A 23,571-nucleotide genomic window follows, 5' to 3' on the forward strand; every position below is an offset into this window, starting at 1 on the left:
TGGATTACTTCTTGAACATATCCTTCTCAATTTGAAAGGTCAGTCAAAATAATACATATAGTAATTGTGAAAAAAATGTTAGTGTGCTTGGCATTGATAAAGGGGATTAGGGATGATGCATTTACAGATATGCAAGGTATTTTAGAGTGAGGGAAAGGCTCAGTGTCTAAATGTACATGACTGATAGAGAATATTTTGGCCCATAGTGGTAAACTTTAATATTTGTATAAAAGAACTAGAGTGCTAGTAGATATGATACTACTCTGATAAGGTGATATTTCTGTTTTCTGTTTTTTAGTGAATTTCTTCAAATGCTTAAAGCAGTGCTAATATTGTAGTTGCAAACCAACTTGCAACTTTATTTGGGTGGGTGTAGGGGGGAGGGAAGGGATAATTCTTTTGGAAATACTTAATAGCAGGTCTAAAATTTGGTCTGGGCGGTTTTAAAGGTTATCTGTCAAGACTTAACAGGAATTTGACAGGTAGGATGAAAACTAATATCCTGTGTGTGTGTGTGTGTGTGTGTGTGTGTACCGTGTGCCAGAGACTTTTCTAAGCCTTTTACAATTATTAACTTATTTAATATTTGTATGTTGTGTACTAGTTTGAGTTCTGCAACATTCTCAGACTTGATATTCTTGTATGAGAACTGGGCTCAAATGGTTCCATTTGAAAATACAAATGGTCCTGTGATTAGTTTTCCCCTGCATCTTAGGACACATATTTGAGAAGAAATATGAGAAGTCCACATGTTGCTTCGAAATAAGTTTTAAGTCCTAGATTTAAAAAAAACAGTAAGATTGGAAAAACAGGAGTAAAAGAATCATATCTTCCTTATGCCTTTTTTACCACGTTTGTTGCATTGCATTGTTACATTTTATGCATCTCATCTCTTTATCTAAACTCTTGATGATAGATACTCTAATATTTTTTGCATCCCTGGAATCTTCTAGGTGTTTAAAATGATGGCTTACTGAGATGATTAAATGGGGGAAGTGGTTCAAAGCTTGGGATGGCTATGTGAAAGTAGCTCCTCCCCCCACAAACTTCAACACACAAGGACTTTTTTTTCCCACTTGGTCATTTTTTCAATGGCAGGGTGAAGGCAGGTTCGTAGTTGTGGCATTTACATGTGGAGTTAGGTTACACAAAAAACAGAAGCGATTTAATTCATGTTGGGAAACGATGAAATATGTAGAAGACGATTTATAGGGAGTTCATGTGGTACAGTAACAGCCTCTTCATCATGGCTTTAAGTTAGGAAACTACAAATGACAGAGGCACTCCAGTTGTTTTTGTTTGGTTTTTGGGTTTTTGGTGGTGGAGGAGGGCGTAGGGATGGGGAGAGCCAAAACGAAGACTTCCGCCTGAAGCTGCGCCTCGGTCCAAGGTCAGCAGGTGGCAGGAGAAGCTTGGCTCCAGTCTGTGCGTTCCTCATTCACGTGACGAGTCGCCTCTCTCTCCCTCGTCCGCCCTGCTTCCGGCTGGGGCATCGCCCGGAAGTGGGGTAGCCCGGGGAGGGACCGGTAAAGGCGGGCGGCGGCGGTGGCGGCAGTGGGTGGAGGAAGAAGAGAAGCAGAGGGAGGAGCTGCTGCCGCCGCCACCACAATCGCCGTTGTTGAGACTTCTTCCAGTGTGTGAGATTGGAGCCCGCGCTTGTTGGATTTATCGCTGTCACGGTCTGCGTAGCTCCGGAGGCTTTACCATAGAACAGAAAACACAGGTAGGTCTTGTGTCGGCTTCCCATCATCCCCTTCTACTGGGTAGGGTGTTCTGTACTGTCAATCTGTACAATCGAGTTTGGTGAGAAGGTCATTTTAATCTGGGGCAGTCTCCAAATTCTTACTTCTTCACGATTTGGTTATTTACCGCACTTATGTTTTATCTTCCTATGGTCCGCGTCACTCGCTTGTACCCTCCTGGGGAGAGTGTCCTGATCATTCATGGTCTTTTCGGGGTAGGAGGAGGTCTGTGCCCGGTTTTGGAGGAGTCACATGGATTAGGGTCTCTGCTTAGTGATACCTCTTTTTACTTTGGAAACTAAGGCTACTAAGGTCACCATTATTAATAAAATAATAATTTAAAAATAGACATTTGCTTGTTTCCCTCTGATAGCATAAGCTAAACTGAGAGCACTCTTGTTTTCACTTCATTTTAATCTTGTGCCCTTTTCCCAGTAAAGTTACTGTCCATCCTTGTCCCATTCTCTTGCATCTTTATCTTTGATACTTTCTGTTGTAGACATTGAGGCTAACCTAAGTACCGACAACACTCTTCTATCATTTCACAGTTGATTTTTCAGGAACTGATATCTGTTTTAATCATAGACGCTTCATCTATAGTAGTATTACTTTCTGTTGAGACTTCATGTGTGCACAACATTAAATTAGGTGATACTGAGTTGGGACGGGGGAGTTGCTGCTGAAGAAATAAGACCAAAAGAGTTTACGATCAAGTTAGGTGAGTTCAGCTAATAATGAAGACAACGGGTTCTAGCAGCCCCTCTGGATTGAGTAACTAGACTGTTTATCTCATCCTTTTTAAAGGATATTTTGAACTGAGGTTTTATTTTTTTATTTTTGAAACTTTCATGATGAGAAGGTTTTTTTGGTACTGGAGGATCTCACAATGTAGTAGGAAAGACAGTTACTTAAACACCTTTTATCACAGTTACATTGTATGTTAGAGATAGAAAGTGCTAAGAGAGCGCAGAGAAGGGAGCATTTGAGCTGGGCCTTGAAAAATGGATTGGATTTAGCTTTGCAGAAATGGAGGTGGAGGAGGGCAGTCTAGGCAGAAGGAATAATGTGAGCAAAGTCCTGGGGGCTGGAAATATGTTGGGCATCCGGTAACACATTATGACAACATCCCTATTTCTAACACAGCCACATCTTGCTAGATGTCATTGGTTAAAGGAAAAAAATAATAGAATAGATAAAAAATAAATAAAAATAGAATAGATAATAGTAGATATGGTAAACTTAAAACTATATCCAACTACCCTCCAGCCAAAATTTTTAAAAAGCGTATACACAGAAAAAACACACATGGAAATGATGAAAACGGTGTTAATGCATAATGATAAGGTTTAATTCTGATGTAAATTCAAATGTAAAAGAGAAAAAATGCTTGTTTTACTTTAATTCTGACTGAGTGTTGTGTCTTAAATATGATTTGTAATGCTTTTTAAAATTGCTGGGAATTAATAACAACATATTCTAAAGCCAGGAGCTGTTCCAGGTTTTCTCTAAAGAAATATTTGCTTTCCTATTCTTCTCCAAATTGATTTCTCTACTGGTTTTCTACCCTTATAGAAACTTCTTATTATTTTCCAATTATAGTCTTACAAAGATCTTGATTCCTGGCCTCTACCTAGGATTAGGTTAAACGCTAATTCCCCCAAAGGATAGGTTAACATCTGTATTCTCTAATGCAGCAGGTTGTTTTTCTTTGAAAAATACATGCAGAAGCAGTGGAATTTGTTTAAAAAATAGAGAGAAAGGAAAGAGCAAGAATAATCCCATCTAACACACTACAACCTTTACTTCTGGGAGAACTTGAAGGTTCTGCATTTCTTTTATAAATTCCTTGATATAACTGCTTTTATTTATGTATTTAAAAATTCTTGACAAACTTTAATCAAGACTTTTAACAACCCAGTGAGTAAAAATAATCTTCATTTGCTAGTTGGGAAAGTAAGTTGTGAGGAGTGAAGATTTATCTGATGTGATACAGTCACTGGCAGAGATGAGAATAACGTTTTGGAGTTTTGTCTCAAAAAAGTTTTTTTAGCAATGACTTTTCTAAATGGTGATTTTTCATAGAACGTAAGTCAAGGTAGTGGCAGGGGAGTGGGGAGGCATTAGCCGGCAGTAAGGCAGAGTATTTCAGTTCAGTCTACCATCCCAGCAATTATGTTTTTCAGTTCTAAATCTCGGTCTTCAGGTTGATTTAATGTGATATAACTTGCTTGCTGACTTGCTGAGAGAGTACGGCAGAAAAAGTATAAAAATTCCTTTAGAATGTGTTTCATTAAAGTGAAAGGTACAGTGTTTCTGGTTTCATAAATATGTTCTGGTTTTTCCAGCACTGTTAGCAAATTGAAGTGATTTCCTCATCTTTGTGAGCTCACACGTGTGCAATATTGGTAGAATACATCATTTTTTCACAGATATTTCTTTCCTTAAAGGAAATTATAAAATATCTCCATTTTGAGCCACTTAGTTGCACTTTGTCCCATGTTTCTGTCCACATTTAGAATTATTCAGCTACGTCTCAAGATATTTAAAAAATTTTACCCACTTTTGCTTTGGAAATCCAGTTTTCCAGGCCTATAAACATAAGTGTAGTTTAACAGTTTACTAATTGAAAGAAATGGATTATTTCGTATCTCAGGGAAATTGTTTTAGCCTGGCTAAACTGTTTAGTTGATTTTGTTTGTAAAAATTAATGTTTTTTTTTATGTTGTTGTAATTGCTGCTGATCCTGCATATGCAGTTGATATCCCAACCAAAAATAACTGAATTGTTCCCTTCCTCCACTCCCATTTGAGAGTTTGCAGAGCACTGTATACTTCTTGGGATTGTGAAGAAAATAGATTCTACACTCATAAGTGTTCACCTGAAGTGAGCATTAAGAGGGCTTCTGTTAAGACCTGAAAATCTGTAACAGAGAGAAAGAATTCCAAAGTGGAGAGTCCTCTAAAGAAAATTCTCAGGACTGTTTAGGATAAACCTGTGGCTGACCTCTGGTGTCATGAGGCTACTTAAGAATTGATCCTTAAGCTAACAAAAGCTTATAGGGAGTTTAGTTGTTAAAGAGTTCTGAGTGGTAGGAATAAAATAATAATCTGAAATGGCAATTTTAAAAAATGATTCCATTCCCAATAGCATCTAACATCTAAAAGAATAAAACACCTAGGAACAAATTAACCAGGAGGTGAAGGAGACTTGTATACTGAAAAACGAAGCACTGCTGAAAGAAATTAAAAACTTAAATAAATGGCAAGACATCTCATGTTCATGGGTAGGGAGACTTAGATGGCTAAGATGTCAATACTACCTAAAGCAATCTATAGATTGAACGCGATACCTGTCAAAATCTCAGTGGGCTTTTTTGCAGAAGTGGAAAAGCCAATCCTCAAATTTACATGTACTCACAAGAGGCCCCATTAGCCAAATCAATATTGAAGAAGAAGGAAAAGGTATCTAATTTTTTTGGTGATAAAATTATTTACTCTAAGAATTGTAATTGAGTTCTTAAATTGTTAACTCTAACATCAAATTAATATTAAACATCATATAATTAATTAATAAAAACACTGTATTATTAACTATTGTTAATGTTAAATTATTTGCATATAGATACTTTCGTTTTGACCTATAAGTGCTTTCTCTTATGTTACTCTATCTTTTTTTTTTTTTTTTTTTTTAAATCATCATTTTATTGAGATATATTCACATACCACGCAGTCATACAAAACAAATTGTACTTTCGATTGTTTACAGTACCATTACATAGTTGTACATTCATCACCTAAATCAATCCCTGACACCTTCATTAGCACACACACAAAAATAACAAGAATAATAATTAGAGTGAAAAAGAGCAATTGAAGTAAAAAAGAACCCTGGGTACCTTTGTCTGTCTGTTTCCCTCCCCTACTTTTCTACACATCCATCCATAAACTAGACAAAGTGGTGTTTGGTCCTTATGGCTTTCCCAATCCCATTGTCACCCCTCATAAGCTACATTTTTATACAACTGTCTTCGAGATTCATGGGTTCTGGGTTGTAGTTTGATAGTTTCAGGTATCCACCACCAGCTACCCCAATTCTTTAGAACCTAAAAAGGGTTGTCTAAAGTGTGCATAAGAGTGCCCACCAGAGTGACCTCTCGGCTCCTTTTGGAATCTCTCTGCCACTGAAGCTTATTTCATTTCCTTTCACATCCCCCTTTTGGTCAAGAAGATGTTCTCCGTCCCACGGTGCCAGGTCTACATTCCTCCCTGGGAGTCATATTCCACGTTGCCAGGGAGATTCACTTCCCTGGGTGTCTGATCCCACGTAGGGGGGAGGGCAGTGATTTCACCTTTCAAGTTGGCTTAGCCAGAGAGAGAGGGCCACATCTGAGCAACAAAGAGGCATTCAGGAGGAGACTCTTAGGCACAAATACAGGGAGGCCTAGCCTCTCCTTTGCAGCAACCGTCTTCCCAAGGGTAAAACTTATGGTAGAGGGCTCAACCCATCAAACCACCAGTCCCCTATGTCTGTGGTCATGTTAGCAACCATGGAGGTGGGGTAGGCGAATACCCCTGCATTCTCCACAGGCTCCTCAAGGGGGCACTACATCTTTTTTTTTTTTTTTTTTTTTCCCCTTGTTTGTCTTTTTTCTTTTTTTTTTTTTTTTAACTTTCCCTTCTTTTTTCAAATCACCTGTATGAAAAAAAAAAGTTAAAAAGAAAACAAACATACAATAAAAGAGCATTTCAAAGAGACCATAGCAAGGGAGTAAGAAAAAGACAACTAACCTAAGATAACTGCTTAACTTCCAACATGTTCCTACTTTACCCCAAGAAAGTTACATAATATAGCAACATTTCAGTGAACTTGTTCCTACTACAACCATCAGAAATTAACAGACCATAGTCATTTCTGGGCATCCCCAGAACGTTAAATAGCTTATCTGTTCTTCCTGGATTATTGTTCCCCCTTCCTTAATTGCTCTCTACTGCTAGTTCCCCTACATTCTACATTATAAACCATTTGTTTTACATTTTTCAAAGTTCACATTAGTGGTAGCATATAATATTTCTCTTTTTGTGCCTGGCTTATTTCGCTCAGCATTATGTCTTCAAGGTTCATCCATGTTGTCATATGTTTCACCAGATCGTTCCTTCTTACTGCCGCGTAGTATTCCATCGTGTGTATATACCACATTTTATTTATCCACTCATCTGTTGAAGGACATTTGGGTTGTTTCCATCTCTTGGCAATTGTGAATAATGCTGCTATGAACATTGGCGTGCAGATATCTGTTCGTGTCACTGCTTTCCGATCTTCCGGGTATATACCGAGGAGTGCAATCGCTGGATCGAATGGTAGCTCTATATCTAGTTTTCTAAGGAACTGCCAGACTGACTTCCAGAGTGGCTGAACCATTATACAGTCCCACCAACAATGAATAAGAGTTCCAATTTCTCCACATCCCCTCCAGCATTTGTAGTTTCCTGTTTGTTTAATGGCAGCCATTCTAACCGGTGTTAGATGGTATCTCATTGTGGTCTTAATTTGCATCTCTCTAATAGCTAGTGAAGCTGAACATTTTTTCATGTGTTTCTTGGTCATTTGTATTTCCTCTTCAGAGAACTGTCTTTTCATATCTTTTGCCCATTTTATAATTGGGCTGTCTGTACTATTGTCATTGAGTTGTAGGAATTCTTTGTATATGCAAGATATCAGTCTTTTGTCAGATACATGGTTTCCAAAAATTTTTTTCCCATTGAGTTGGCTGCCTCTTTACCTTTTTGAGAAATTCCTTTGAGGTGCAGAAACTTCTAAGCTTGAGGAGTTCCCATTTATCTATTTTCTCTTTTGTTGCTTGTGCTTTGGGTGTAAAGTCTAGGAAGTGGCCTCCTAATACAAGGTCTTGAAGATGTTTTCCTACATTATCTTCTAGGAGTTTTATGGTACTTTCTTTTATATTGAGATCTTTGGTCCATTTTGAGTTAATTTTTGTGTAGGGGGTGAGGTAGGGGTCCTCTTTCATTCTTTTGGATATGGATATCCAACTCTCCCAGCCCCATTTGTTGAAAAGACCATTATGGCTCAGTTCGGTGAATTTGGGGGCCTTATCAAAGATCAGTCGGCCATAGATCTGAGGGTCTATCTCTGAATTCTCAATTCGATTCCATTGATCTATATGTCTATCTTTGTGCCAGTACCATGCTGTCTTGGCAACTGTGGCTTTATAATAAGCTTCAAAGTCAGGGAGTGTAAGTCCTCCCACTTCGTTTTTCTTTTTTAGAGTGTCTTTAGCAATTCGAGGCATCTTCCCTTTCCAAATAAATTTGATAACTAGCTTTTCCAAGTCTGCAAAGTAGGTTGTTGGAATTTTGATTGGGATTGCATTGAATCTGTAGATGAGTTTGGGTAGAATTGACATCTTAATGACATTTAGCCTTCCTATCCATGAACATGGAATATTTTTCCATCTTTTAAGGTCCCCTTCTATTTCTTTTAGTAGAGTTATGTAGTTTTCTTTGTATAGGTCTTTTACATCTTTGGTTAAGTTGATTCCTAGGTACTTGATTTTTTAGTTGCTATTGAAAATGGTATCTTTTTCTTGAGTGTCTCTTCAGTTTGTTCATTTCTAGCATATAGAAACATTACTGACTTATGTGCATTAATCTTGTATCCCGCTACTTTGCTAAATTTGTTTATTAGCTCTAGTAGGTGTATCGTTGATTTCTCAGGGTTTTCTAGATATAAGATCATATCATCTGCAAACAATGACAGTTTTACTTCTTCTTTTCCAATTTGGATGCCTTTTATTTCTTTGTCTTGCCGGATTGCCCTGGCTAGCACTTCCAGCACAATGTTGAATAACAGTGGTGACAGCGGGCATCCTTGTCTTGTTCCTGATCTTAGAGGGAAGGCTTTCAGTCTCTCACCATTGAGTACTATGCTGGCTGTGGGTTTTTCATATATGCTCTTTATCATGTTGAGGAAGTTTCCTTCAATTCCTACCTTTTGAAGTGTTTTTATCAAAAAGGGATGTTGGATTTTGTCAAATGCTTTTTCAGCATCTATTGAGATGATCAATTGATTTTTCCCTTTCGAGTTTTTAATGTGTTGTAATACATTGATTGTTTTTCTGATGTTGAACCATCCTTGCATGCCTGGAATGAACCCCACTTGGTCATGGTGTATGATTTTTTTAATGTGTCTTTGGATTCGATTTGCAAGTATTTTGTTGAGGATTTTTGCATCTATATTCATTAGGGAGATTGGCCGGTAGTTTTCCTTTTTGTAGCATCTTTGCCTGGTTTTGGTATTAGATTGATGTTAGCTTCATAAAATGAGTTAGGTAGTGTTCCATTTTTTTCAATGTTTTGAAAGAGTTTGAGTAAGATTGGTGTCAGTTCTTTCTGGAAAGTTTGGTAGAATTCCCCTGTGAAGCCATCTGGCCCTGGGCATTTATTTGTGGGAAGATTTTTGATGACTGATTGGATCTCTTTGCTTGTGATGGGTTGGTTGAGGTCTTCTATTTCTTCTCTGGTCAGTCTAGGTTGTTCATATGTTTCCAGGAAATTGTCCATTTCTTCTACATTATCCAGTTTGTTGCCATACAGTTGTTCATAATATCCTCTTATAATTTTTTTAATTTCTTCAGGATCTGCAGTTATGTCACCTTTTTCATTCATTATTTTGTTTATATGGGTCTTCTCTCTTTTTGATTTTGTCAGTCTAGCTAGGGGCTTGTCAATCTTGTTGATCTTCTCAAAGAACCAACTTTTGGTGATATTTATCCTTTCTATTGTTTTTTTGTTCTCTATGTCATTTATTTCTGCTTTAATCCTTGTTATTTCTTTTCTTCTACTTGGTTTAGGATTGGTTTGCTGTTCATTTTCTAGCTTCTTCAGTTGATCCATTAGTTCTTTGATTTTGGCTCTTTCTTCCTTTTTAATATATGCGTTTAGTGCTATAAATTTCCCCCTTAGCACTGCTTTTGCTGCATCCCATAGGTTTTGGTATGTTGTGTTCTCATTTTCATTCGTCTCTATATATTTAGCAATTTCTCTTGCTATTTCTTCTTTAACCCACTGATTGTTTAGGAGTGTGTTGTTTAACCTCCAGGTATTTGTGAATTTTCTAAGTCTCTGATGGTTATTGACTTCTAATTGTATTCCATTGTGGTCAGAGAATGTGCTTTGAATGATTTCAATCTTTTTAAATTTATTGAGGCTTGTTTTATGTCCCAGCATATGATCTATTCTGGAGAAAGTTCCGTGAGCACTAGAAAAGTATGTGTATCCTGGTGATTTGGGATGTAATGTCCTGTAGATGTCTGTTAAATCTAATTCATTTATCAGATTGTTTAGGTTTTCAATTTCCTTATTGGTCTTCTGTCTGGTTGATCTATCTATAGGAGAGAGTGATGTGTTGAAGTCTCCCACAATTATTGTGGAAACATCAATTGCTTCCTTTAGTTTTGCCAATGTTTCTCTCATGTATTTTGTGGCACCTTGATTGGGTGCATAGACATTTACGATTGTTATTTCTTCTTGCTGAATTGCCCCTTTTATTAGTATGTAGTGGCCTTCTTTGTCTCTCAAAACATCCCTGCATTTGAAGTCTATTTTATCTGAGATTAATATTGCTACACCTGCTTTCTTTTGGCTGTAGCTTGCATGAAATATTTTTTTCCATCCTTTCACTTTCAATTTCTTTGTGTCCCTGTGTCTAAGATGAGTCTCTTGTATGCAACATATTGATGGTTCATTTTTTTTGATCCATTCTGCGAATCTATATCTTTTAATTGGGGAGTTTAATCCATTTACATTCAACGTTAAAACCGTGAAGGCATTTCTTGAATCGGCCATCTTATCCTTTGGATTATGTTTGCCATATTTTTTCCCTCTCTCTATTAATATCCTTTATTGTACCCATACCAAATCTCTTTAGTACTGAACCTTTCTCCAAGTCTCTCTGTCCTGTCTTTGTTTCTCTGTCTGTAGGGCTCCCTTTAGTATCTCCAGTAGGGCAGGTCTCTTGTTAGCAAATTCTCTCAGCATTTCTTTGTCTGTGAAAAATTTAAGCTCTCCCTCAAATTTGAAGGAGAGCTTTGCTGGATAAAGTATTCTTGGCTGGAAATTCCTCTCTCTCAGAATTTTAAATATATCGTGCCATTGCCTTCTCGCCTCCATGGTGGCTGCTGAGTAGTCACTACTTAGTCTTATGCTGTTTCCTTTGTATGTGGTGAATTGCTTTTCTCTTGCTGCTTTCAGAACTTGCTCCTTCTCTTCTATGTTTGACAGTGTGATCAGTATATGTCTCGGAGTGGGTTTTTTTGGATTTATTCTATTTGGAGTTCGCTGAGCATTTATGATTTGTGTATTTATGTTGTTTAGAAGATTTGGGAAGTTTTCCCCAACAATTTCTTTGAATACTCTTCCTAGACCTTTACCCTTTTCTTCCCCTTCTGGGACACCAATGAGTCTTATATTCGGACGCTTCATATTATCTATCATATCCCTGAGGTCCATTTCGAATTTTTCAATTTTTTTCCCCATTCTTTCTTTTATGCTTTCATTTTCCATTCTGTCATCTTCCAGGTCACTGATTCGTTGTTCAACTTCCTCTAGTCTTGTACTATGAGTGTCCAGAATCTTTTTAATTTGGTCAACAGTTTCTTTAATTTCCATAAGATCATCCATTTTTTTATTTAGTCTTGCAATGTCTTCTTTATGCTCTTCTAGGGTCTTCTTGATTTCCTTCATATCCCGTACTAGGGTCTCATTGTTCATCTTTAGTTCTTTGAGTAGCTGCTCTAGGTGTGTCTCTTCTGGTCTTTTGATTTGGGTGCTTGGGCTTGGGTTATCCATATCGTCTGGTTTTTTCATATGCTTTATAATTTTCTGTTGTTTTTGGCCTCGTGGCATTTGCTGTCCTTGATAGGGTTCTTTTAGGGTTTGTAGACCAGTTGAAGTCCTTATCTCTAATTTATCAGATCTACAGCTTCGTGGAGTACACTTTCTCTAACTAACCAGCAGGTGGCGTCCACGAGCCACCTGTTCTCCACAAGCCAGATCTCCCCTGCTTAGCCTTTTTGGTGAGTGGGGGAGTGAGTCTTGTGGGGCCCAATTGGTGTCCCAAGCTTGCGTGTGTAGTTGGTGTTGCCTGCCCTGTATGTGGAGCGTGTTTCTGGGCAGTCGGGGAGGGGGGGGTGGCCCTAACAATCAAATCTCCCTGATGATCCTAGAGTTTTAAAGCTACTGCAATAGTCTAATCCTTCAGTTCAGTCCTGCCACAGTTTGTCTCTGCCACTGACCCACAAGTCTTTGGTATTGGCGTATGGCTCCTGAGACTTGCAAGTGGGCCCCTCTTCCAGGCTGTGCACCCGGGTCCTCTGTTGAGGGATGACTGTGCTATGTCACAGGTGAGTGCCGTCCCCCCAGGGCAGTTCTGGGCTGCTGGGCTGTGTTGGGAGGCTCCCAGTCTGCTCAATGATGGCTGAATGGGGCTCTGTTAATTCACACTGCTCCCCCTTCCCAGCTCTGGGACATTCAGCTGAGGTTGCAGGGAAGGCTAATGTCCACGCCCAGTTTTGTGGTGTGTGCCTGTTATTTGAAGCACTTCCGTCACACTGGGTTGTCTGGGGCAGCTCTGGGCTATGGGGCTGGCGATGGGCAGGAGTGTTTCCTGTCCACCAGGATGGTGGCTGTGAGCGGACACCCCCCTTTTCTTGGGAAGTTGTGTTGTTTAGTGAATTTTCTCAGCCACTGGATTATTGCCTTTTGTCTCAGAGCTCTCTTATTTCTGCTCTTGACTTGACGTGCCCAAATTTCAATTCTTTGAAGCTTTCTGTATTGAGCTTCTTAGAGTAATTGTTTTAGAAAAAGCAAAAAGGATTTAAAAAAAAAAAAAAAAAAAAAAAAAAAAAAACGGCCCTCCTCAGAGATCTAATGGGTTATTGAAATGCTAATAGACAAAGCAACCAGGGCCATTAAGGAAAGGTGCCCTGGGCAGAGAGATCAGCCTTGCTTCGGGATTTGCATATGCGCCTCAAGGCCTGATCTCCGCCCTTCCCCTTTCTGTGTTCACCAGAACTCCAAAAATCCTCTGCTTTTACTTTGGAGCTTCTCGTGTTGTTTTCCTTCTATGCCCGTCTCCTCTCTGCTGGGCTGGCTGCTCTCAGAGTCTCTGGTGTCTGGCCTCAGTCTATCTATGGTTGGAGTTTGAATCAGTAGAATGAGTTTCCGATGAGAGCAGCCACTGCAATTCTCCCTTCTCCTTCCTGGAGCTGACAGCCCCTCCTCCCCCGGGACTGAGCCTGGCAGGGAGGGGCGCGGGTCCCCTGGCCGCAAAAACTTACAGATTTCGGTGATCTCAGCAGTTCCACGTTTTCATGAGTGTTGTATGAAGTATGCCCCAAAGACAGATTGCTCTGTGGTGTCCAGTCCACGCAGTTCCTGGCTTTTTACCTACTTTCCTGGAGGAGTAACTAAAACATACAGCTCACCAGTCTGCCATCTTGCCCCGCCCCCTTACTCTATCTTTTACTGTTAATTTTAAGTATTACCTTTTAGTTCAGATTTATAACCATAATATTCCTGGTGTTAATTTCTAACCACAACTGTAAGAGCATTTTTATGTATTAACAATCAGATTGGTGTCACAGTTCAAGGATTGTCTTCTTAAAGCTCAGTGTTTTTCTTGTTCATGTGTTTCTAGCTAACTGATAAAAGGATTAATTTTGGTCACACATACTTTTGTAGTCTCCAGATAGTTTTAAAGCCTTAAATCCATTGTGTGATGATGTACAAAAGAATAATTTATTTAGTATAGTATATTATTTGACCTCAAGTGTCAGAGCATGATCATGATTGCCAAAGAGTTTGTCCACTGTATTTATTACCAAAATCCCCTACAAATTCCTGATGCTTAAAGTTAGGGCAAGTAGCAAGTCATGGGATTTTTTTTTTCACTTTTGTAAAAGATTAAATTTGAACTTATACAGCCTGCTGGGTTGACAAATATAATACATGGGACCTACTTTACTAAAAAATTATTCATTGTTTATCTGAAATTCAGATTTAACTGGGTGTTCTGTATTTTCATTTGCTAAATCTTGCAACCCTAATATGTGATTTTATGACTTCAAGAGAGCTATATTAACCAATACAGTGTGGTGTTAGTGCAAGAGTAGACATGTAGTTCATGGAACAAAATAGAAAGCTAGAAATAGACCTACAAATAGATAGTCAATTCATTTTTGACAAGGTTATTCAATGGGGAAAGTATAGTCTTTCCAACAAATGGTGCCAGCAAAACTAGGTATCTATATGACAAAAATGAACCTTAACAGCAACAAAACAAAGATCAAAGTACTAAGCATCAAAGCTTTGTTAGGGCGAGGTTAGCATCATCCCTCTGGGATGTCTACTGAATACCCTGGATGTTCAGTGAGGGCTTTCCTGAATCCCAAGACAGACCCATTTCACTCCAGTTTTACACCTGTGGTTCCATTGTTTGCCGAGGTTCTGAAAGACCATTGGTATTTCTCCTTCACAGTGATAATCAGACTTGATAGAATATATTGCTCATATATGTAACCCAACATCTCCACAATTTTCTATAATTTTCTCTTTGTCTTACTCTAAATCTTCTAGAGATAAAAAAATTTTGTGGTATTATTTTATTCTAATAGTTAACAAAAGAGACATCTACTTACAGCCAATCAACATGACACAAATTGAAGATTTTCTCCTATTTGGTGTTAGGAGACACATTGCCGAATCCCATGCTAGTTAAACTGCTGAAGGTAAAATAAAGTGCTGTGACGTATTTGTCTTTAATGGATGGTCCAGAACTTGAGTCACTCTTGTTGTAAAGTTTCCCAATTTGCTGTCCTAAGGAATCCAACCATCCAGTTTTGTCAGTCAGGTATGGCCTTTCAACATTACCAATCGCATACCACATGCAAGCCAGCCAGTGAACAATCAGGGCAAAAATGCACATTAAGAGCATTAGAACAGCAGCGTCATGTTCTGAATATCGATCAAGTTTCCTGGCCACTTGCACAAGACCAAGGAGTCATCGAGCTGTTTTCAAAAGACTAATTAACATTGTTGTCTCATCAGAACCAGATCCCAAAATTAACAAGTCAAAAGGAATTGCTGCACCCATGTCAATCAGGAACTAGCCTTTGAAGTAGTGTTGGCAGGATCACTTACCACCTCTTCATTTTGATTTACATATGTTGTTCTGAAGTTTATTAGAATATCTGTGATAAACATAATATCCACAATCAAAGGGCTACATGAGTAGCCATATTCTTGTCTTTTCTGTTCTTCTCTGTCATTGTGGAGAAAGGCTGCAGAGTAGGGGGTGAATATAGCAGTGTATATGACCAACAGCAAAATAAGCCAATCCCAGACTGCTTTGAAGGGACTGTAGTGTAATATTGTAAACTTGTTTATGCACGGTGTCTGCAATTTATATTCCGGCAAGACATCTGCTCCTAAAGAGAGAACCTGGGTTACTTTCTCTGTCACATTGTGTGTTCAGTCTTTAACCTTGGGTGCAATAATGATTTTATCTGAAGAAGGAGGGAATGTATTTTTCTTTTCAGTTTTGACGTCTGAAAACTTCAGAGTGAGCTGCAGAATCTTGTTAGTAGTGCTGTATTTGTTGAGGTTTGAATCCGACGTGGATCCCAGAAGGCTCGACTTGATATGATTAAAAGGCCCTTCACTTGAATGTCAAGTCTCTAAATATGTTCTTGGGGTGGACACTGAATCCTTCTATATCATGCACAGAAGATGCCCTGCGTATACTGCAAATGCTTTCCTTCGATCTGGAATGGGTCAACTGTGAACTTGACTGTTGCATGTCAGGATAGAGTCGGTCCCATTGTCTTTTGGGAGAGGAATGGTCAGGAGGTCCTGATATATTCACCAAAGGAGAACATTTGCTGGGCTGTATCAAGGCTTTTGTATCATCTGCTTCAGAGGGGCTGCAGCTGTCTTTGGTAGGAGACTTAAAGTGCTTCAAGCTACTGAATCATCACTGTGCTTAGAAGAATCGATTACTACCACATCAGGATCTTGTGATAAGGACCAGTTTGGATGTATGTCCCCCAGAACGCCATTATCTTTGATGCAATCTTATGATTAGATTGTTATTATTTGATTGAGTATTTCCATGGAGATGGGACCCACCCAACTGTAGGTGGTGATAACTCTGATTAGATAATTTCCATGGAGGCGTGGCCCCGCCCATTCAGCATGGGCCTTGATTAATTCACTGGGGCCCTATAAAAGCTCAGACAGAAGGAGCAAGCTTGTTACAGCCAAGAGGAACACTTTGAAGAACACACAGGAGCTGAGAGAGGAGCTTCAGCTTACAGAGACATTTTGGAGACAGCTTTTGAAAGCAGACTTTTGCTCCAGAGAAGCTAAGAGAGGACAAACGCCCCAAGAGCAACTGAGAATGACATTTTGAAGAGGAGCTATGGCCTAGAGAGGAATATTCTGGGGCAAAGCCATTTTGAAACCAGAACTTGGAGCAGACACCAGCCACGTGCCTTCCCAGCTAACAGAGGTTTTCCGGATGCCATTGGCCATCCTCCAGTGAAGTTACCTGATTGTTGATGGATGCTTTATGGCCTTAAGACTGTAACTGTGTAACCAAATATCCCCCCTTTATAAAAGCCAATCCATTTCTGGTATTTTGCATTCTGGCAGCGTTAGGAAACCAGAACAGACTGCTTTCTGTAGGTGAGAACTCTCAGACCAGGGAACTTGAACCCAAAAAGTTTTCATGACTGTGGGGGCTGGCCAGTCTGAATTCCATGGGGCAGGCTGGAGGCTGGAAATTCTGATGAGAGTTATATTGACTTCCGTAGTCTCAGGAAGGAGTGGAGGGTGCGGTCTTGAGGAAAAATTCCTTCTAGTCATGGGATCTTGAATCTTTTACTATTTTATTTGGTGCACATAAGTTAAGGCAAATGAGAACTGTTCCTCTGGCTGATGTGAAAAATAGATCTGGTACTCTTTCTAGTGTTTGCACTTTGGTAAGAGTTGATATACTCTTTCAAAGGACCAATTTTTTTCCCCAGACCTAGGAAGTGGCTAGAGTAGTATAGAAAGCCAGTCACTATGGCTAATATAAAGGAACTGTATTTTGTAAAGTATTTGTACATTTGAGCAAAGTTAGGTTTTTTGGAATTAAGTTCACCATTTATTCTAAAAAGGGAAACAACCATTCATCTTTGAAAGTGTGAATAAGCAAAAGGTATAGTAAGTCAATTACTGATTAGATGATTAAAAAATAAAATGTTGGCACTTTGAAAGTAATCTCAAAAGAAAGGACCCCTAGTTTTGTTTTTGGATAATCACATTATTTAAAAATATGCTAAAAGACCTAATGTTTAAAATGGTGTCAGTCTTACTTTATTTGTATTCTCAGACCCTTCCAGCAAGATGAAGGAAATGGCCCATGTGTGTTTTTCCATCTTTACAGTGAGCATGTCTTTGAATTTGGCTAGACTTTGAAGTTCATAATAACATTTTTAGAATTTAAACTGTACTAAAAAAAGTACAATAAAAGTTGATAATCAAGCACAAATTGGAACATTTTTGTTTACATTTTCTGGACTGTTGAATATTGTTCTATTGATACTTCAAGGCATCTTAACTTCACCACTGAATAGTGATGTGCTGTTTTCAAGAGACAGTATAACATGGGATTAAGAATGGGGACTCTGGAGCCAGACTGCTAGGTTGGAATTCCAGCTTCTCTACCTACCACATGTATGATCCTAGGGAGGTTTCTAACCCCTCTTTGCCTCAGTTCCTGCAAATTTGTAAAATGCGGGCAATAGCAGTGCCCACCTTGTAGGGTTGTCAATGAGTTCATACATGTAAACCCCAAAGAACAGTGCCTGGCAGGTAGTAAGCACACAATCAAGTTTAGTTAGGATTATTTTAATATATAATTTACTGTAAAAGTAATTTTAGGATCATATATAATAAAATTGTAAATTATAGTTCTGCTGTACTATAAATTTAGTATACTGCAGGAGGAATATACTAATCAATACCTGCAAGTAATATTTAATCTCTAAATTATACCACAGAAAGTGGAAAAATCAAATTAGGAGGGCACAGTAGACTATAGTACACACCTTACAGTATGCCAACACACCATCTCAGAAACTCATTATGACAGCTAGCAAATCAAGTCATTCTGATGCACTCATTCTACTTCACCACCAAGAAAGCTCATAACACTCTGCTTGTGTAATTAATGAGCCACGGACTCTGGACCATCGAGATTTTCCAGATTATTTCCCTAATTGCTAAATGCTGAACCATATTTCTAATGAAAGAGTTCTGAAATACAAAATTCAGTTAAGGGAAAATGCTTTATGCATGTCTAATTACAAAATAGCTGCATTATTACAATGTTGTCTGGAAATTCAATTTTTATAAATCATATTAGCACTAAAATTAGTAAATGTTTATTATGTGCTTGTTTTGTATCCAGTGTTTACCTAGGCCCTGTAAGATATGCAAAGAAGCATAGGACATATTCTCTGATGTCTTGGCTGGGAAAGAAGTCTTACATCAAACAGCTATAGAGAAATTAGGTACTAAATTAAGGTATTTGGAATTCATAAAGAAAGTGGGTAGGAATATTGGACATGTTTTTTCATGGGGGAGGCGTGACTTGGATTCATTTACTCATTCAACAATTGTTGAGTAGCTACCATGTGCTAGGTACTGGGGGTATGATGGTGAACACCGAAGATATGGTCCTGCTTTTTGAAGTTTACAGACTAGTGAAGTGATAGAATTTAAATATGTAGAAGAGAGCATTCTAGGCGAGGGGACCGTTCTAAACAGTTAAGATACAGAAAGATATGGTAAGCGTGGATTGTGTGGGAATTGGTGAGGGGACTTGCCTGATTGTAACAGAGATTTTATGTTGAGGAGGAGTATTGAAAGTGGTAGATGAGCACTGTGGGGCCATCTTTTAAATGCTTTGAAGAACTATTCCATCAGGTACAGTGTATTGGAGAGGGATAGCAGCATGGGATTTGAAGCCATACTGCCAAGGTTTGATCCCGTCTCTACTCTGTTTTCTAAGTTTAGAATTTTGTATTAAGTTTTCTTAATGACACAACTTATATGAGCAATAAAATGATATTTTCACAAAACGGCTAGGATCACTAACCCTGGTTGCACCAAGTAACTCTAGAGAGGTTAAGCAATATGCACATGAAGTTCCAGGGGGAGGTCCAAGGAAAATTTGGGAGAAGTAGAAAGCAAGGAAAGAGAAGGAAATACATTCCGTGATGGCTGGTAGAATGTCATCAGAAATGTCTTCAAACAAAATGGAGTGCATTTGCCTAGTCTTTGTTTTCATTTATGTTTCTGTAAGAAAAGTGTATTTCCCTTGTTCAAATATATAAAAAAATCTATTAAACTGTGACCTTGGACAAGTTACTTGGTATCTCTGGGCCTTTGTTTCCTTATCTAGAAAAGAATCCTAATACTGCCACTCTTAGCTACCCAAGGGTTGTTGTTTCCTCACCCCTACATTCAGTCAGTCACCAAGTTTGTTGTCTAGTTCTTAATATTTCTAAATTTGCCCCCCTTCTCTCTGTTTGCATTCAGTCCCTAATCATTTCCTTCCTGGACAATAGCCTCTTTTTTTAATATTGTGGTAACATATATTCGAAATAAAATTTCCCATTTTAACTGCTTTTAAGTATTCAATTCAGTAGTATTAAATATGTTTACAATGTTGGGCTACCATCTCCACCATCAATTACCAAAACCTTTCCATCCTCCAAAACAAATCTGTATTTCCATTAAAAATTAAGTCTATTCCCCTGACACCCCCACCCCACCACTAATAACCTGTAATCTACTTTCTGTTTCTATGAATTTGCAAATTCTAGGGATTTCATATGACTGAAATCATTCAGTATTTGTCGTGTCTGACTTATTTCACTCGACATAATGTCTTCAAGTTTCATCCATGTTGTAGCATGTGTGAGAACTTCATTCCTTTTTTTTGTTAATCTCTTTCCCCCATTCTTTCAACCTTTATTATATGAATAAAAGAACTTGAGACAATTTAGCTCAATTTTAATAAAATGCTTCCCAAGCATTACTTTGACAAAGTACCCAGGTTTAAGTTATGAACATTGACAGTGTCCATTTATATAACCACACTTGAAGTTAAGGACTTAACCATTTTCTAATATTAGCCTATTTTCTATGCTGCTTATTCACATATGCCCATTAACAAATGGAATGTTTTCTGTTATGTTTATTGATTTTGTGAGTGTTTTCTGGAAAACTTCAGTTTATTTGTGAAGACCGATTTCCATGCTGGCATTGCTTGCATCCAAATATTAATGCACAGAGGCACAGAATTAGAGCAATGAGACAGAGCATATTCAAACACTAGCACACCCCATTACCCCTTTTATTGCTTGTTTTTGCTTAGTACTTCTTAAAACAAAAAGAATCTTTGAATTCAGTGTTCAACTGCCAAAGAATAACAGCAGGGCACATATTTAGGGCTCAAATCAAATTCTAAGCACTAACTGGTGCAAAACAGTAGACATTGGTTTTCATATATGATTCTTGTTATCTAAAAGTCTTCTCAACTAGGGTCTTGCAAACAAATTGATAATCCATACCAACATAATTTAGGTTGAAACATACACATGGAGTAACAGTGTGTTCTTTGGGAATTAAAGTGAGAGTAAGAATTCCAACTATCCAAAATTCAATTCAGGCCTTTGGGCAGTGAGAAGGTTGTACTAAGCAACTGTGCTACATTTCTGCTGCATTAAGTTATTTTGAATGATTATACCTAGAGTATCCTTGGTTTTATCCAGTAAAATGCAGAGTGCCAACAGGAAAGCATGCCAGCAAGGTAAGAGTTCAGCAATGCATGATTTTTATTCTCTTGCTCTGAGAGCTTGTATCAATTAAAAAATTAAACCAAGGAAAACAACTGAAGATTTATGTGCCTCTTGTTCTTCAGAAAGGAAAACAAAGGTAGCCACTAAGGTATCGTCTGATTTTATCATATGCATTAAGATTTTCTGTTGTTTTTGGCCTCTTGGCATTTGCTTTGCTTGATAGGGTTCTTTCAAGTTGTAATAAAAAAAGATACCAATCTAATTTTTCAGAAACACCGTTTGGTGACGTACACTTTCTCTAACTAACCAGCAGATGGCATCTGTGAGTCATCTATACACCTCAAGTCAGTTCTCAACCTTGTTCCTGCGGTGTGTGGGGAAATGATTCTTGTGGGTTCAGTTGGAGAACTCAGTTTGGGTGTGTTGCTGGAGCCCTGAATATGGGGCATGTGTACAGGTGGCCAGGGAGGAAGGGCAGCTTTAATATTCAATCCCCCAAGTTCCTGGAGATTCAAGGCCGCCGCAAGAGTCTAAGCCTTCATTTCATTTCAGCTCCAGACCCTCTCTCTCGCTGTCCCACAAACCACCGGATTTGGTGTAGTGTCCCTGGGTTCTCCGAGCGGGTCCCCCCTCCCAGCCGTGATCCTCCAGGAGCTCTGCTGAGGGAATGCCGTGCTATGTCACCAGTGCGCGCTGTCCCTCAAGGGAATCCCCGGGCCGCCGGGCCATACAGTGGTGCTCTCAGCCTGATGCAAAGATGGCCGAACAGGGTGTCTCAACCCCCCCTCCTTGCACAGTTCCTCCTTCCCAGCTCTGGGACAACTGGCAGGGCTCTGGGCTGTGGGCACGGCCCCGGGCAGGAGTTTATCCCACCCTCCAGGGAGCCAGCTGCGAGCCGCGGGGTTTCTTTCAGCTTCCGGCTCTCCCCTCCGTTCCCCTGGCCCCAAGGGTATCTGCAGCGGACTATCCTCCAGGCCAGACACCGAGAGGCCGGCCCAGCCCCTTCTTGCTGTGTTTTACTGCGTGGTTCCCACTCCCGCAACTGCAGCCGCTCCTGGGTTTTTCCCTTTTTTTTTTAAAAGAGCCAGTCGGTCTCCAAACGCCAAGCCCTGGCTTCCCCACAATGCTGCGCGGCTGCGGTTCTTCCAGCCAGCTTACTCACTCGTTTCAGAATGCAGACTCCTGGTTTCACCAAGTATACGGCCCCTGTGGTACTAGCAGACCTTGTCCAGCTGGCGCATCACTGTAACCGGTATTCTGGGTCACTTTCTGGTTTTTATCTAGTGTTTTTCACAGAGGTGTTTTTTTGCCCTGTCTCACCGAGCCGCCATCTTAGTTTCTTCGAAGTTCTGTTCAATTTAAGCATTAATTCCCTACCCCCAACCCAGCCCCTAGTTACCTATATTCTGGATTCTGACTCTCTGAGTTTGCTTATTCTAATTATTTCATATCAGTGAGATCATACAATATTTGTCCTTTTTTGTCCAGCTTATTTCACTCAACATGATGTCTTCAGGGTTTATCCATGTTGTCACATGAACAGAACTTCATTCCTTTTTAATGCTGACTAGTATTCCATTGTATGTATATACCACATTTTGTTTATCTATTCGTTGGTTGATGGGCACTTGGGTGGCTTCCATCTTTTGGCAGTTGTGAATAATGCGGCTATGAACATTGGTGTGTGAATATCTGTTTGAGTCCCTGCTTTCAATTCTTTTGACTGTATACTTAGTAGTGGGATTGCTGGGTCATGTGGTAATTCTATACTTAACTTTCTGAGAAACTGCCAAACTCTTTTCCACAGTAGCTGCACCATTTTACATTCCCACCAGCAATGAATGAGTGTTTGTATTTCTCCACATTATCTCCAACACTTGTAATTTTATATATTTTTAATTAGTAACCACTCTAGTGGGTGTGAAGTGGTGTATTGTTATGTTTTTGATTTGCATTTCCCTAATGGCTAATGATATTCAATATCTTTTCATAGCCTTATTGGCCATTTGTATATCTTCTTTGGAGAAATATCTATTCAAGTCTTTTGCCTATTTTTAAATTGGGTTGTTTGTCTTTTGGTTGTTGTGTTGTAGGAGTTCTTTATATATTCTGGACATTAAACCCTCTTCAGATATTTGGTTTCCAAATATTTTTTAATTAAATTCAGTTTTATTGAAATATATTCACATACCATACAGTCATCCATGGTGTACAATCAGCTGTTCACAGTACGATCATATAGTTATGCATTCATCACCACAATCTATTTCTGAACATTTTCCTTACATCAGAAAGAATCAGAATAAGAATAAAAAATTAAAGTAAAAAAGAACACCCAAATCACCATCCCCATCCCACCTTATTTTTGGTTTAGTTTTTGTCCCCATTTTTCTACTCATCCATCCATACACTAGATAAAGGGAGTGTGATCCACAAGGTTTTCACAATCACACTATCACCCCTTGTAATCTACATTGTTATACAATCATCTTCAGGAGTCCAGACTACTGAGTTGGAGTTTGATAGTTTCACATATTTACTTCTAGCTATTCTAATACATTAAAACCTAAGAGGTGTTATCTATATAGTGCATAAGAATTCCACCAGAGTGACCTCTCGACTCCATTTGAAATCTCTCAGCCACTGAAACTATTTTGTCTCATTTTGCATCACACTTTTGGTCAAGAAGATATTCTCAATCCCACGATGCCAGGTCCAGATTCATCCCTGGGATTCATATCCTGTGTTGCCAGGGAGATTTACACCCCTGGGAATCGGGTCCCACGTAGAGGGGAGGGCAGTGAGTTCACCTGCCGAAATGGCTCAGAGAGAGAGAGGGGGCAACATCTGAGCAACAAACAGGTACTCAGGGGGAGAATCTTAGGCACAATTATATGCAAG

The 23,571-nt window shown here is 39.1% G+C and overlaps 1 pseudogene; it reads right to left on the reverse strand.

Moving 5' to 3' along the window:
• Nucleotides 1-1,391: 1,391 nt before the first annotated feature.
• On the reverse strand, nt 1,392-18,055 carry LOC119522228 (annotated as a pseudogene).
• Nucleotides 18,056-23,571: the final 5,516 nt, after the last annotated feature.

Source organism: Choloepus didactylus, chromosome X, assembly GCF_015220235.1.
Source record: "Choloepus didactylus isolate mChoDid1 chromosome X, mChoDid1.pri, whole genome shotgun sequence".
Lineage (NCBI taxonomy): Eukaryota > Metazoa > Chordata > Mammalia > Pilosa > Megalonychidae > Choloepus > Choloepus didactylus.